This window comes from Ovis aries, chromosome 11 (assembly GCF_016772045.2).
Source record: "Ovis aries strain OAR_USU_Benz2616 breed Rambouillet chromosome 11, ARS-UI_Ramb_v3.0, whole genome shotgun sequence".
Lineage (NCBI taxonomy): Eukaryota > Metazoa > Chordata > Mammalia > Artiodactyla > Bovidae > Ovis > Ovis aries.
In genome coordinates this window covers 33,453,389-33,466,228 of record NC_056064.1, presented here as the reverse complement: position 1 = coordinate 33,466,228, position 12,840 = coordinate 33,453,389, and the positions used below count along the sequence as shown (strand labels likewise).

At 44.6% G+C, this 12,840-nt stretch overlaps 1 protein-coding gene across 4 annotated transcripts in view; it reads left to right on the top strand.

Moving 5' to 3' along the window:
- The window catches only part of SPECC1 (sperm antigen with calponin homology and coiled-coil domains 1), a 203,412-nt gene that overhangs the window by 23,560 nt on the left and 167,012 nt on the right, over window positions 1–12,840 (top strand). The window contains exon 1 of one of the 4 annotated variants that reach the window (XM_042256703.2): window positions 10,825–10,858. The exons of the other annotated variants lie outside the window; for them this stretch is intronic. The gene's annotated coding sequence lies outside the window, so the exon portion shown is untranslated. Of the gene's footprint in view, window positions 1–10,824; window positions 10,859–12,840 lie in introns of those variants that run through there. 4 annotated transcript variants of the gene reach the window in all.

Sequence of the window (12,840 nt, the reverse complement as noted above, 5' to 3'; positions counted from 1 at the left end):
TTTTCACAATCTCAACAAATTGTTTTCAAAAAAGAAATACCTCCTTCCTCCTAAAAATTCAACTGACAACTCAAGTTCTATTATTTATATTTAGGTATCTGTAAGATCATGGCATCTGGTCCTATCACATCATGGCAAACAGAAGAGAAAAAAGTGGAAACATTTTAATATCTTGGGTTTCAAAATAACCATGGATGGTGACTACAGCCATTAAATTAAAAGACATTTGCTGCTTGGAAGGAAAGCTATGATAAACCTAGACAGTGTATTAAGAAGCAGAGACATCACCTTGCTGACAAAGGTCCGACTAGTCAAAGCTATGGTTTTCCCAGTAGTCATGTATGGATGTGCAAGTTGGATCATAAAGAAGGCTGAACACCAAACAATTGATGCTTTCGAACTGTGGTGTTTGGAGAAGACAATTGAGAGTCCCTCGGACTGCAGGGAGATCAAACCAGTCAATCCTAAAGGAAATCAACCCTGAGTATTCATTGGAAGGACTGATGCTGAAGCTGACGCTTCAATACTTTGGCCAGCTGATGTATGTGAAGGGCTAACTCATTGGAAGAGACTCTGGTGCTAGGAAAGATTGAGGGCAAAAGGAGAAGGGGGTGGCAGAGGATGAGATAGTTAAATGGCATCAATGACTCAATGGATATGAATCTGAGCAAACTCTAGGTGAGAGGGGAGGACAGAGGAGCCTGGCATGCTGCAGTCCATGGGGTCGCAAAGAGTCGCACACGACTTCATGACTGAACAACAGCAACAATTTGTTGATTCAGCCTCTTATGAATTCCTCTTTCATTCTCCATGTATGGTATCTCATCTAGACTGTTTAAATTGCCTGGAAATGGGTTTCTTGCTTCTAGCTTTACTCCCTTATAATCTGTCCTCCATGCTGCCATCAGAACAGTTGTTCTAAAGTATGAGTTTTTTCTCCTTGATTCTTTGCTTAAACCATCCTCATTGACTAGGGCTTATCAAGTCCAGACACCCTAGCAGTACAGGTAAAGCCACTTGAGGTTTGAGTGCTTCTTCCTCTTTTCTGTGGCATGCCATACATATTCCTTGAAATTCAGAGCATGATTTGATAGAGGAATTCTGCTAACATCTTGTTCTGTTTTCTCTGGCCAAAACATGTATCATTAACTTTGGGGCAGTTCTAAAAACATGTTCCATTAGTGCTGTACCAGTTTTATCTCTGTGGGGTGCAGCAGTAAATGAGGCCTCTGTTGTATTCCTGTGAAACTCATAGGACTTTGCACAGAGAAACGTTATTTTACCCTTGAGGAAGAACTTGGTTGGTTTACCGAAGAGGCCATGGTGCTTTGTCTGAAAGTCCTGTGGGAAGCATGCGTGGTTTTCTGCCACTATTTTAGAAGCTTCATAAAAACTATGAAGTGTTCTAACCCTTGGGAGCAAATGCATCAGGGGGCCAATAAATTCCAGTTTTTCAGTATACACTACTGTGCCTCCTGCCTGCACATCCCTGTTTAACTGGCTGGCTGGCCGCATAAAGGACACACACCTCTCCAGCTTACATTTAGTCCTGTTCAGTATGACCCTTGCAGTCAACTGTACAACAACCAAAAAGCTGATTAAAAATAGAAAAGAAATAGTGACCCTTCTAACTGTAGAGTCATATTTATACTGTCAGCATGACCTTTATATTTCCTTAAACCACTCTCTCTGGGCTTCCCTGGTAGCTCACACGGTAAAGAATCTTCCTGCAGTGAGGGAGACCTGGGTTCGATACCTGAGTCAGGAAGCTCTCCTGGAGGAGGGCATGACAACCCACTCCAGTATTCTTGCCTGGAGAATCCGATGGAGGGAGGAGTCTTGGTGGGCTACAATCCATGGGGTTGCAAAGAGTCAGATATGACTGAATGATTAACACTTCACTCTCCTCTATCAATTTTTCTAAACTGATGTAATGCTACAAAATAGAAAAAGAGGAAAACTGTGAATGTTAACAAATATGAACACTAGCATACAAATATTATTAAAATATTTGGTGAAAACATAGTAACAGACTAACCAAGATGAACCACATCCCTTAAAAAAAAATAATTATTTACTTATTGGGGCTTCCCAGGTGACGCTAGCGGTAAAGAATCTACCTGCCGATGCAGGAGCCCCTGGAGATGCGGGTTAATAAAAAAAGATGATTATCTTGGACTGTGCTAGGTCTTCGTTGCTGTGTGGGCTTTCTCTAATTTCGGTGTGCTGGCTTCTCTTGTGGAGCATGGGCTCTACGGCACGTGGGCTTCAGTAGTGTCAGTTCCTAGACTCTAGAGCACAGGCTTAATAGTCGTGGTGCACGGGCTTAGTTGCTCCGAGGCATGTGAGATCTTCCCAGACCAGGGATCAAACCTGTGTCTCCTGCATAGGCTGGTGGATTCTCTACCACTGAGCCACCAGGGAAGCCTGAACCACATCCCTGTAACTGAAGGTTGGATGCAGAAAAATAACCAAAGTATAAATTTCAAACTTAATGGTTATATGAAGAGTGTAACAGGATTTCAGGGAAAAGAATAATCTTGCATTTCAAGATAACATTAATAAAATACTTGGGCTTCCCTCATAGCCCAGTTGGTAAAGACTCTGCCTGCAATTCAGGAGACCCGGGTCCAGGGTCTGATTCCTGGGTTGGGAAGATCCCATGGAGAAGGAAATGGCAACCTAGTCCAGTATTCTTGCCTGGAGAATCCCATGACAGAGAAGTCTAGCAGCCCATGGGGTCACAAGAGTTGGACATGACTTAGGGACTAACCTACCACCACAATTAGTAAAATACACTTGAGTAAAATCGTTGCACTTTTTTCTTTTGAAGTTGAAATTCCCAAAGTAGCTTTGGATGTATGAATCCCGTTTTTCTTTCATGTATTCAGCAAACACTTACTCAGTGCGCTATGCTGGGCTCTCAGCAAGGGGCAGAAGGAAGAGGCCAGGGCTTCTGCCCTCACGGAGCTGGTGTTTGGTTTTCTTCCGCGTCATATCCAGTCTGTACTCTGCTGCTTAGTTTTCTGTTTCTCCTTTTTCTTGCCTCTTATGTTTCAGATCCATAAACTATTTTAAGTCTACTTTCTCATTTCAAAGTACTTTGTTCTCCAATCTAAACAAATAGTAACAGTTGTAGCATTAGTCCTTGTGTATACAGGCTTAGAAATTCCATTTTTAAAGCACATTCTTATAAAAACTCATAGAAGTGCAGAGAGTAAAATGTGAAAGGTCTCCCTTTATTCTTTTACTTCAAAATAGATATATTTGTTTGACTGAGCCACATCTTAGTGGTGGCATGCAGGATCTTTGGTTGCATCGTGCAGACTCTCAGCTGTGGCAGGTGGGATCTAATTCCCCAACCAGGGATGGAACCTGGGCACCCTGCATTGGGAGCGTGTAGTCTTAGCCACTGGACTATCAGGGAAGTCCTGAAAGTCACCTTTTACAATCTCCTCTCCAGCTGCTTCCCAAGATCCATGCATACAAGTATGTGAAAGTCCTATTTCCCACATTTTTGCTGATGCTGTTATCCCTTTAAAAAATATTAGCCAATATGATGGCTTTAAAAGTATCTTATTGCTCAGTTCATGCCTGCTGGGCACTGGGTAGATGAAGCATCTTGTCCTGTGTTTATTAGTCTTTAGTATTTCTCTGAATTGTCTTTTCCTACCCTTTGCTTTTTTTCCTCTGGAACTGTTTGTTTCTTCTTGAGTTAATTTTGGTAATCTGTGTTTTCCTAGAAAATTATCTGTTTTCCCAGTTTACAACTCCATATATATAATTATGTCCTCTTTCTTGTTTCTAATTTGGATGCCTTCTTTTTTTCTTCTTTGATTAAATTTGGGTGAAGTTCTATCTTGTTTGTCCTTTTAAAACACCAGCTTTTACTTTTATTAGTCTTCAGGACTGTTAAAAATGTTTTTGGTTTCATTAACTGCTGCTTTTTCTTTATTCATTCCTTATTTGCACCTTCTTTTGTTATAATTTGTTTATTTTTGGTTGTAGTGGGCCTTCATTGCTGCATGAGGGCTTTCTCTGGTTGCAGCAAGTGGTCTTCTCATTGCAGTGGCTTCTCTTGTTAAAATGCACAGACTCTAGGCACACAGGCTTCAGTAGTTGTGGCACGTGGGCTTGTTAGTTGAACCCGTGTGCCCTGCGCTGGCAGGTGGATTCTTAATAGCTGGACCACCAAGGAAGTCCTCTTCCTTGCATCTTTTGTACCTTTTTGAAAGCAAAGTTTCAAAAGTTGTTGCTGAGGCTTAGGAGAAGGGCATCAGCCCTGTTCCCTGTCCCCACCCCCCATCACTAGTACAGAGAGTTCAGAATCAGGAAGAAACAAGTCAGGCATCAGGTGGAGATCGTGTAGGCTTTGATAGTAGTAAGGCTGGCTTGAAGAATAACGCTCAACCTGCGATTAGTCAGGCTAATGACCTTTCCCCTCTGAGTTAGCAAGAAATTCTTAGAATAAATGCTTTTTGGGAGGTTCAACATGAAAATAGAGTTGAATAAATCAGTTGCTCAGTAGCAATGAGGGCTTTCTTGGTGAGGTGGTTCAGTTAGTAAAGAATCTGATGATGAGGTGAGGTGGTTCAGATGGTAAAGAATCTGATGATGAGGTGAGGTGGTTCAGATGGTAAAGAAATAAATGCAGGAGACCTGGGTTTGATTCCTGGATTGAGAAGATCCCCTGGAGGAGGAAGTGGCAACCCACTCCTGTATTCTTGCCTGGAGAATTCCATGGACAGAAGAGCCTAGTGGGCTACAGTCCCTGGGGTTGCAGAGTCGGACATGACTGAATGACTGACACTTCCACTTCTCTCAGGGGCAGTGAGGGCCACGTTCCCTTGGGGGAGTTCAGTCCTCATAGTTCCATCTGGAGACCCAGATTGGAAACGGAAGGGTGGCGATGTGGCAGATCCCAGCTGGCAGCTGGCTGAGCAGGGAGCTGACGGGGAGCCTGGTGGAAGGAGGTGGTCCTGGGATTCAGACTGGGCGGGGAGGCCTTTGGGAACCCGAGTCTGGGAAGAGTGCAGGGGTTTCAGCTTAACCAGCAAACCAGGCTGTGAGGGAGGAGGTGAAGGGCTGCTGGACGTCAAAGAGGGCCTTTCAGTGTCAGAATCCCTATAGTAAGGAAGTCAGGTGGACAGGTACATCCCCAAGGATGCCGGGACCTGTGAGGGAATGGGGCTGAGTCATCCTTCAGGCTCTGGGGCTCTTGTTCCTCCCACTTAGCTCAACATCTGCTTTGAAGCCAAAAGAATCGCTGCTTTCCTATTCCTGGCTAATTAAACAGTTCAAACATATGCATCGCCTCCCTCAGCATCCTCACACGGGAGGTGCTGTGTGGGTGGCAGGTGTGTGGCCCTGGCAGCGAGGGGTGGTCGGGGTGGAGTGGGAGGAGAGTGGGGAGGGGCCAGCCCTGGAGCCACACTCGCCTCTTGGCGACCTGACCTGTCAAGGCTCCTTTGGGCCTGTGAGTTCATCTGGCCCTCCAGGGGTGTTTTTATGACAGTATATCAAGGCCTAAACTGTAAGCCAACAGGCCTATGTTCCTAGCCACGTGTTTGCAGAATGAGTTTGGTCTTCCTGTTTCCTCAACGAGGGTGCAGTGACCCCTGTCCAGAGCTCGTACAAAGGGCAACCTCACTAACCATCTCTCTCCCTGTCCGCTGTGTCTCCCTCTGTAATTACTTCTCTCTATGTAATTTCCTACAGTGAAATTTGATGCTTTAGACGTAAATTAAAAAGTCATCTAAAGAGATGGTTGGGTTAACATAAAAGTCAAGCTCCTTTAAGGAGGAATGATTTTTTACAGTCAGGTCACACAGATATTTACAAAGAAGAGCAGTGTTTTGGGTTGGCCAAAATGTTCATTTGGGTTTTTCCAAAAGATCTTAGGAAAATCCCAAATGAACATTTTGGCCAACCTAGTACTGTCTTACATGCTGGTGTCAGGTTTCAGAGTCTATGTATGCAGGTAGGGCTTCCCGGGTGGCTCAGGGGTAAAGATTCTGCCTGCCAAAGCAGGAGACACAGGTTCGATCCCTGGGTCGGGAAGATCCCCCGGAGGAGGAAATGGCAATCTACTCTAGTATTTTTGCCTGGGAAATGCCATGGACAGAGGAGCCTGTCAGGCTGCAGTTCACGAGGTTGCAAAAGAGTCGGACATGACTGAGCGACTAAACCACCACCATCAGCACATCACGTAAACACTTTCTGTTTATACTCATTTTCCAGTAATAAGCACAGAGTCTGTTCTGGCTGCACGAAAGAGACTATGAAGAGTTTTCAGCTGTTTTTGCCCCTGGGAGGGTGTCCTTTCATGTACTTCATCACAGGTCCTTGAGGGCATGTCTCCCCTATAATGCAAGGGTCCTAAGGACTCTTACTCTGACAGTCTTTGCAAAGATTCATCAAACATCTCTTTGAAACCCACTCAGAGTCATTTTCATCTTTTGGCTGTGTCCTAGGTATTTTTAGGGTTGATAGATTTATTTTTTCCAAGAGCAAACAGAACATTTTAAGGCTTTGATTTTTGGCTAAGGCTTAATAAATTCTGTTCCATGGAGAGTGGGCAGGTTTCCTGCTGAGGTGCTTATGAACTTGGCTGGCACAGAGATTTCCTCTTAGCACTAGCTTGGAGTTATGAACCCAGCCCAGGAGGGAGACCACCCTTGTCCTGTGCAGCTTCTGCACCAGGGGACACCTGGACACACTGTCATGGCCTGTCACCTCCCTCTGTTCTGAGGTTCCCTGTCCCCACAGAAGACACCTTGTTCAGGGTTTACTTGTTTCTACACTTAAGAAAGCCTGCCTGGGGTCATGCTGAACTTAGTCTCTGCAGAATAAGCCATCAAGTCATAGAGTCTGCTGCTCTGAGAATGCCTAATGGTTATTGTGCTGAAATAGTACCATTAAAATGATAAAACAAGCCGTGTTCATCTCAGATAGTGTCAAAAAAATCTTAAGAACATAACGACAATTAGAACCTTCCATCATTTCAGCACCTAGAGGTAACATTCTCTTTTTTGTCATTTATTTTCTAAACTTTTATTTTACCATGGTAAGAACACTTAACTTGAGATCTACTCTCTCTCGCTTTTAAAAAAAATATCTATTTGGCTGTATCAGGTGTTGGTTGCAGCATATGGGATCTAGTTCCCTGACCAGGGATTGAACCCAGGCTCCCTGCTTCAGGAGCAAGGAGTCTTAGCCACTGGACCACCAGGGAAGCCCCAAGACCTACTCTCTTAAATGTTTAAGCATACAATAAATGATTGGTAATTAGAGGTACAGCACTGTACAGCAAATCTCTAGACCTTACTCATCTTGTTTGACTGAAACTTTATGCCAGTTGATTGATTAATTAAACTTTATGCCCCATTCCCCCTCTCCTAGCCCCTAGTAACTACCATTCCACTCTTTGATTCTGTGAATTTGGCTATTTTAGAGTTCCTCAGATATGTGGAGTCAGGAAGTGTTCTTTCGTGACTGGTTTATTTCACTCAGCATAATGTCCTGAGGTTCATTCATGTTGTCACATGCTGTGGACTCTCCTTACCTTTTTTAAGGCTGAATCACATTCCATCTTTACCCGTTTGTCTGCTGATGGACACTTCAGTTGATCCCACATCCTGGATATTGTGAATGGCACTGCCATGAACAAAGGAATGTTAATGTCTCTTAGAGATCCTGATTTCAGTTCCTTTGGGTAAATACCCAGAAGCGGGATATGATATTTCTACAGTTGACCCTTGAACAGCTGGGCTTGTACTGCGTGGGTCAACTTACACACAGATTTTTAAAAATAAATATACAGTTGACCCTCTGTAGCCATAGGTTTTGCATCTTCAGTTCAGTGCTGATACAAACTTAATACATAACCATATATTCCACTAAATATATTGTCATCTTTGTTCCACATCATCAAATATTTTACAGTATCACTTATGAAACTTATATAAATCACATCATAAAATTCACTATTTTGAGGTATACAGTACAGTAATTTTCTTGTGTATTGACAAAGTTGTGCCACAGTCACCACTATCAAATTCCAGAACATTTTTTCACCCCCAAAGGGAGTCCTGGAGCGATTATCAGTCACTCCCCATTCTAACTCCTCCCTTCATCCCACGGCAACCACTAATTTACTTTCTGTATTTATGGATTTGCTATTCTGGAAATTTCATATGAATGTATTCATACAATTGTGACCTTTTTGATGTGGCTTCTTTCACTCAACATAATGTTTTCAAGGTTCATCTATGTTGTATCATGTCCCACTACTTCGCTCCTTTTTTTTAAACTTCATTTGTTTTTACTGATGAATAATATTCCATTGTATGGATCTCACATTATGTTTCTCCATGCATCACTTGATGAGGATTTTTTCCTACTTTTTGGCTATTGTGAATAGTACTGCTGTGAGCATTCGTGTACAGATTTTTATTTGAGCTCCTGTTTTCAGTTCTTTGGGGGTACATACCTAAGAGTGGAATTACTGGATCACCATGGTGACTGTCTTTATCTTTGAGGAAATGCCAAATTTTTTTTTTTTTCACAGATGCCATGGCAAAAATGCCACTGGAGAAAGAAATGGCAACACACTCCAGTATTCTTGCCTGGAGAATTCCATGGACAGAAGAGCCTGGCGGGCTACAGTCCATGGAGTCACAAAGAGTCAACATGACTGAGCAATTAAACAAACCACAATATCATTTTACATTCTCTCAAACAGTGTATGGAGGTTCAATTTCTCCATATCTTTGCTAAAACTTACTATTGTCTTTTTTAGCTGTAGTCATTCTAGTAGATGTGAGGTGCTATCTCATTGTAGCTTTGATTTTTGAACCGCTAATGCCTAATAATTGCAAATATCTTTCCATGTGTTTATTGGCCATTTGTATGTTTCATATTTTCCTTGAAGAATTGTCTGTTTGGCTCCTTTACCCATTTTTCACTTGGGTTACTTGTCCTTTATATTGTGGATAATAGACCCTTATTAGATATGTGATTTGTAAATATTTTCCCCCATCATGTGGATTATCTCTTCACTTTCTTTCTTTCTTTTTTTTTTTTTTTTTTTAATTTTATTTATTTATTTTTGGCTACGCTAAGTCTTTGTTGCCACGCAGGCTTTTTCTCTAGCTGTGGCGTGTGGGGGCTACCCTCCAGTGGCGGCGTGTGGACTTCTCATTTTGATGGTTCCTCTTGTTGTGGAGTACAGGCTCTAGAGCACATGGGCTTCAGTAGTTGGGACCCTAGGGCTCAGTAGTTACAGCTCCCAGGCACTAGAGCCCAGGCTCAGTAGTTGTGACACACAGACTTAATTGCTTTGTGGCATGTGGGATCTTCCTGGATCAAGGATCAAACCCGAGTCTTCTGCATTGACAGGTGGATTTTTTTGTTTTTTAAACCACTGAGCCACCAGGGAAGCCCTCACTTCTTGATAGTGTACTTTGAAGCACAAACGTTTCTGATTTTTACGAAGTCCAGCGTATCTAGTTTTTCTTTGGTTGTTTGTGTCTCATGTGTGATATCTAAGAAAACGTGGCCTAGTCCAAGGTCACAAAGTTTTATACTTATATTTTCTTCTAAGAGTTTTCTGTTTTCCAGCTCTTAGATTTTGAGGTATTTTTTGCATGTGGTGGAAGGAGTCTAACTTCATACTTCTGCATGTGGATGTCTAGTTGTCCCAACACCGCTTGTTGAAAAACCGTTCTTTCCCTGCCTAATGGTTTTGGTGTCCTTGTCCAAAATCAACTGCCCATAAATGTAAGAGTTCAGTTTTGAACTCTGAGTTCTGTTCTGTTTATCTGCGTATGTCTAGCCCTGTGCCAAATATCACATGGTCTAGATTGCTGTAGCTTTGTAGTAAGTTTTGAAATTGGGAAGTGTGAGTCCTACCTTGTTCCTCTTTTTCAAAATTGTTTTGACTATTCTGGGTCCCTTGCATTTCCATATAAGTTGTAGAATTAAGAGTCACTGCCAAGAGCCTCAGACTTTGGCAGGGGAGGGGCCCTGAGGCCTTGCCGACAGAGGTCCGTGTAGTCAAAGTTATGGTTTTCCCAATAGTCATGTACAGATGTGAGAGTTGGTCTGTAAAGAAGACAGGATGCTGAAGAATTTATGTTTTCAGACTGTGGTGCTGGAGAAGATGCTTGAGGGTCCCTTGGACTGCAAGGAGATCAAACCAGTCAATCCTAAAATCAACCCTGCATATTCATTGGAAGAACTGATGCTGAAGCTGTAATCCTTTGGCCACCTGATGTGAAGAGCCGACTCATTGGAAAAGACCCTGATGCTGGGAAAGATTGAGGACAGGAGGAGAAGGGGGCAGCAGAGAATGAGATGGCTGGATGGCATCACTAATTCAATGAGCATGAGTTTGAGCAAACTCTGGGAGATGGTGAAGGACAGGGAAGCCTGGAGTGCTGCAGTCCATGGGGTCACAAAGAGTCGGACTCAACTTAGCGACTGAACAACACCTCTGCCGAGCAGACTGGCTTTTTTTCCCCTTCTTCTTCTGTTTGATATCTTGGAGCAATCAGCAAGAAAGCAGTCAGCCTACGTCTTTAAATCCTATGTTTCAGAGACATTCAAAGGAAGCGCTCAGGCACCAGTAGGGTAGAAGTGATTTTGCAGTCTATGGGAGGAGGTAGAGGGGAGGGAGAGGCAAGAGGAGAGGCCCTGGAGAGCAGAGCCCGCCTGCTTCCTGAGCAAAGCGTTGCTCCAATGCTCCGCGGCGCCTCGCCTCGAGTGTGGTTTTCCTCCCGCCAGCACCAGACCCTAAAATAGTACCACTGGCTTGCTGATTGAGGTCCGCCGCTCCCAAGAAGCAGGAGGTTTTGGAGTAAGTACCTAGCTGGTTATTATTTAAGGTGGGGGTGGAAACTCTCAAAACAACAGCGCTATCTGGGGAAAGAGGTTCTTCTGCGGTGGTTATAACATCTCAAGTCTCTGGTGACTCCTGACGCTATTAACACATCCTCATGGCCTGGGCAAGTGCAAGCTACAGGCTTGTTTGGGGGCTGACGATGGATTTCAAACGTCTTCTGACAGCCTGAAAACATTGTCTTTTCTCACTGCCTGTCACTTTTCTTGTCTTGCCAAGTAAGGATAATTAATACTGCTGCTGCTGCTGTCTGTTTACTTGCTCAGTCGTGTCCGACTCTGCGACCCCATGGACTGTAGCCCACCAGGCTCCTCTGTCCACGAGATTTCCCAGGCATGAATACTGGAGTGGATTGCCATTTCCTCCTCCAGGGAATCTAACTTTAGGTTCAAGTCTAAAGGTCTTTGGAAACGCAGTTCTCCTCCTGGGTTCTAGTTACTGGCAGCGTGGAGACGTGTTCACAGCCGTGGTGCAGAGTCTGCTTGTGTGCATGTTGTTGCCAGGCATGGGAAATCTGAAGTCCCATGGAGGGTACTGCCCAGGGACCAGTTCTAAGGTTCTCCCCTGGAATCCAGTTCTGGGGAGCGCCCCCTCCCTTCCTTGCAGAGGGCCGGATAACGTCCCTATGCACAGTATCTGGGCCAAATGCTATGCTTGCGAGGCCTAGATGGCAGAGTCTCAAAGATATGACAGAGATAGAGACTTTTCTAGGAAGTTGCTTGTTACGTGGTTTCTGTTTAGACGTCTTTTGCCCCCACTCCCTGAGCAAGGGGCTCAAGTTACTCTGCAGGGTCTCCACCACTCTGGTGACTGGAAATTCAGTTCTGGGGAATTCCCCCTTTCTTCCACTGAGTCTAATCTCTTATTAGAATCAGACCGTTAGCTCAGTTTCGCAGGACGTTCATCCTTTAAGTTGACTCAGAAATGGGCTTGCCCCTCTTGTTAGGATGCAGAGATAGGCACACATGTGGTCCTCTGATCCGGTTCTGTCCCTCTGGCTCAGCCCCACAGACTACGTCTTCTGTGGCTGTGCTCAGAGTGGCTGTTTCACTTCCCTTCATCTCTCCTCTCTCCTCTGCTACATAAGTTTCCGTGTGTCCGTGTGGTCTCAGCAGGAGACACCCACGAAAAGTCTTGCAAAACAGGCAGGACTGTACCTTCACTGGGGAAAACCAGTGCATGGGAAGTGTCTTTTCCCCTGGCTTCAGGTTTCTTTTTCAAATACATCAATGTGTTTTAAAATGATGAACATGAGACTTTGGCATGCCGACTGCGTGGCAAATGAAGCAGTCCAGTTCTAGAGGATCGTTTCCTCTGATTCCCACGAGGCGCCCTTATGTACGGCTGTTTCTTTCAAGGTGGGGAAACCGAGGCACGGAAAGGTGACCAGGAGTTGCCAGCAGAGGCTCTTGGGAGAACGTTGTGGCCAGAGAGGTGGCGAGCACATCGGCCTGGAGCTGTGGTGGTGCTTTGGGGAGCCATGCACAGTCCAGCCAGGAGCATATCTGAGTGGCGGGTCAGAGAGAACCCAGAGAGGCACATGGCACTTTGTCTTCACCTTGGAAGGGGTGGAGTTGGGTGGTCTCTAATCAGAGGGATCTAAATGGGGGTTCAAGGTGGGGCATGATCAGTTCTGCATCTGAAAAGCCTGTTGTCAGAGGTGGCCGTGGCCCTGAACTCTGGACAGGAAGACCAGCAGCAATTCTACCTCTGGCAGTGTTGCCAAGCTTTGGGAGTAATGAGTGGGAGGAGGATCCAGGAGAGATTTCCGAATCAGAAGGCAGAACATGGTGATGGGCTAGCCACGCGGGTTGGAGGACAGAAGCAGGATTCCCGTTAGGGTCCTGGGTTCCAAGTCTCAGCAAATGCCCTCTTGTTGAACGCATGTAACTCAATGACTTTTGATAACTGCACACACCCACAGAACCGCCACTGTCATC